This window comes from Tupaia chinensis, unplaced genomic scaffold (assembly GCF_000334495.1).
Source record: "Tupaia chinensis unplaced genomic scaffold, TupChi_1.0 Scaffold143742_1, whole genome shotgun sequence".
NCBI classification, from domain to species: domain Eukaryota; kingdom Metazoa; phylum Chordata; class Mammalia; order Scandentia; family Tupaiidae; genus Tupaia; species Tupaia belangeri.
In genome coordinates this window covers 8,895-12,760 of record NW_006203591.1, presented here as the reverse complement: position 1 = coordinate 12,760, position 3,866 = coordinate 8,895, and the positions used below count along the sequence as shown (strand labels likewise).

Below are 3,866 nucleotides of genomic sequence, written 5' to 3'. Positions count from 1 at the left end.
GCCATGTTAAAGAGTATCTGTGAAGTTCTAGATTTGGAGAGATCGGGTGTAAATAGTGAACTAGTGACAAGGATTTTGAATTTTTTAATGCATCCAAAGCCTTCTGGCAAACCATTGCCAAAATTTAAAAAATCCTCTAGCAAAGGCAGTAAAAAGGAACGGAACAGTTCTGGAATGACAAGGAAGGCTAAGTGAACCAAATGTACTGAAATTCCATCAGATGAATCTAGTAGTGATGAAGACCCAAAGAAAAACAAAGAAGAGTCTTCAGACAATGAAGATAAAGAAAGTGAAGAGGAGCAGCCAAAAAAGACATCTAAAAGAGAAAAGCCCAAACAGAAAGCTACTCCTAAAAGTAAAAAATCCGTAAAAAGTGCTGACGTTAAGAAAGCTGATAGCAGTACCACCAAGAAGAATCAAAACAGTTCTAAAAAAGAAAATGAATCTGAGGATAGTTCAGATGATGAACCTTTAATTAACAATTTGAAGAAACCACCTACAGATGAAGAGTTAAAGGAAACAGTAAAGAAATTATTGGCCGATGCTAACCTAGAGGAAGTCACAATGAAGCAGATTTGCAAAAAGGTATATGAAAATTATCCTGCTTACGATTTAACTGAAAGAAAAGAGTTCATAAAAACAACCGTTAAAGAGCTCATTTCTTGAGACAGAGGACAGAGACTGAGGACTTGTTCCCATAGATTTGAAGATCTGATTTATACCATTATACCAGCAAAGAGAGAATGTATTTTATTTTCTAAATCCTCGTTAAGCATCATATTGGTAGACCTCCTTACTGCTGACCCTTTTATCTTGAGTGTTACACAAATTTGAGTTTGTTGTTTTAAATTGCATTTCTCTGCAGTTTTTAGTTTGAACTCTTGTATGGCAGTACCTGTCCCTTGCTTTATAGTTGTATTTTGTACATTTTGCATTTCTTTATATAAGGTCATAGACTCTGAACTGGTATGGTTTCTAGTGCACTTAATAATAGCCTGCTTAAGACATTCTTTTTAATCAAGTAGAATAAAAACTATTGTGGCTAGCATTTATACATGCAGAGACTATTGCAGTATTTAGTATATGAAATACTTTGAATACACATCTGTCCTGTCAGTGTCAGTGTTCAGTATATTAGAAATACACAGGCTACAGCTGTCCAGACAACTGAATTGGAACTTTTCTTTTGCATGTATATATGTGTCTAATTGTCAGCATGACAAAAGTGGCAGATTCTATTTTTGTATTTTTAAAAACCAATTTGTTGTATATAAAGTTTTTTATTTGTCTTGTGCAAATCACTTTTTAAACTCACACAGGCAGGGGTGGGATGTCAAATGTCAGTGTTCAGCCAGGTGGGATGATGGAGCAGAGAAAGGCAGAGTCCAGTGACGGGACACAGGAGCAGTTCCCTGCTCCACCTTGAACATGTCATTAGTGTGTATGTAATGTTAGTGTTAACTCTGCAAGTAAAGTGTCTATGGAGAAATTTTATATTAAGGACAGACCAACACATCAAAGCTTCAAAACCTTTGGGAAAGGGTGGGATTGAGTACAAGCACATTTGGGTTATCATAATGAACTGATTTTTATTAAATGCGTTTGTCCATATGAAATGGAGATATTAATACAAAACCTGGCCACCTTCATAATTAGGATAAGATCACCAGGTATGATGCCAGAAGATTACAAGTAGGCAATAGTGGGTTTTCTTCACAATGTGTTTCTCGAAAGCATTCATAGAAATTTCATTTAAAAAAATGTAATGTATTATGGAATCAGGCTGCTGTTTTTTAAATTTTGGCCAATCAAGGTGATCAACCTATGGACCACTCCCAGATAAGAACACTGTCTTTTAAACTGACTGCAATCAGTTCATTATATGCCTCTGACTTTTAAAATAAAACATGCTGCTTATGGCAGAATTAGACTCTTTTTTAAAAATTATTTTATTAATTTATTATTATTATTTTTCACATGAATTTTGCTAGAGAAAGACACAGAGAGGGAGGGAGAGAGAGAGAGAGAGATCTAGTTGCCAGTTTCAGGACTTGAACCGTGGTTGGACATGTGGGAATTCCAACACCTTAACCACCACGCCACCTGCTGGCCCCCAGAATTAGACTCTTGATATCAATCGAATGCTTAAAACTATCTGCATCATAGAGCAGAAGCATAAAAATGATATATATTAAATGGCAGTTTTCACAGGTTTGACTTAGGGAAAAGTCCGCTTACTAATTTGAAGGGAATAAGCAACTAAATGAGAACTGACAATTGGCCTTTGATTTAAAATGTCTAATTTGTTCTATAAACCTTGTCAATAAAAATAGTATAAACAAAAAAAAAATACAAGTCATGGAAGAAAATGTTTGCAAAAGACACACCAAGGGACTTTAAAAAGTTCATGAGTAATACAATTTATATATGAGTCTATTTGGGGGCAGAACAAATTTTGCAATCCATGCATAGTTTTCCCCCCATAATACATATGAACTTTTTAAGTACCGTTGTATATGCTCTTCAAAATATGCTAAGAACTCTGAAAACTCAGCAAAAAGAAACAACAAAAATTTTTTAATGGGCAAAAGACCTGAACAGACACCTTACTAAAGATATACAGAGGCAAATAAGCATATGAAAACATATCCCGCTTCATATGTCATTAGAAAATTGTGCAAACTAAAACAGCAATGAGATATCACTACACATATATTTGCCAGATTCCCAAATGAGATATCACTACACATATAATTGCCAGATTCCCAAACACTGACAATACAAAATACTGTCCAGGATGTGAAACAACAGGAACTTTCAATTATTGCTATGGAAGAGCAAAATGGTACAGTAACTTTGGGAGACAATTTGACAGCTTCTTACAACTGACAAATATACCATATGATATACCATATCCAGCAATTGCACTCCTTAATATTGATACAAAAGAGTTGAAACATGTCCACACAAAAAACTATGCACAGATGTTTATAACAGCTTTGTTAATAATTGCCAAAACTTGGAAGCAACAAAAATATATGTCTACTGATTGAATAAACAAGCTGTGGTACATCTAAATAATGAAATATTATTCAGCAATAAAAATAAATGAGCCAAAGCAGTTCTGGACACCAGGTTGCCTGCACCTGCAGGCCCATCTGCCTAGGACATTTGCACATCCGCACTCCTACTCCTCTCCAGACTTCAGGTTGGTTTTGTGGGACTTTAAGATAAACTTGCACCCCACCCCACGCCACTTGCAAACTGGATCAAACCGGCCAGCAGTTCTGGACATCAGGTTGCCAGTGGCTGCAGGCCCGTTCACCCGGGACCCGTCGCTCATCCTCTGGCCCTTCCACACTTGCCTTTGGACTCTCTGAATTTTAATGGTTTGAATAATGCATGGCATGTAATGCGTGCTGCATGATTTGTTTTTATTTTTGTTTTTCTTTGTTCTTGAAGTGTTGCTTATTAGGTCAGTTGGAAGCTCACCACTCCTTAGAAACAGGGAGGACTTTGGGCCATCCAGGACCAGTGACAACAGTACATGGTACAGGTGAGAAACAGGTAGGCCAACCATAGGAGAAATCATCAATGTTCTAATCCTGTACAACTTTTAACATTCAGAGATACCTTAAATAAGTTAGGAAGCAACATATAGATCACCTGATGACTAGGAACACTTGCAAAGACTCAAGAAGTATGAGCAACCAACAAAAGGCCTCTCTCCCAAGGGAAATCATCAAGCCTACAACATCCACAGACCATACAATGGATGTCGTGGACATATCTGATAAGGAATTCAGAATATTTGTAGTGACCAAACTAACTGAGATGGAAGATAAAAGAGACAAGGAGCTCCAGGA

The 3,866-nt window shown here is 36.6% G+C and overlaps 1 pseudogene; it reads left to right on the top strand.

The window, feature by feature from the left end:
* The first annotated feature begins 3 nt into the window (after positions 1–3).
* On the top strand, positions 4–791 carry LOC102500830 (protein DEK pseudogene; annotated as a pseudogene).
* Positions 792–3,866: the final 3,075 nt, after the last annotated feature.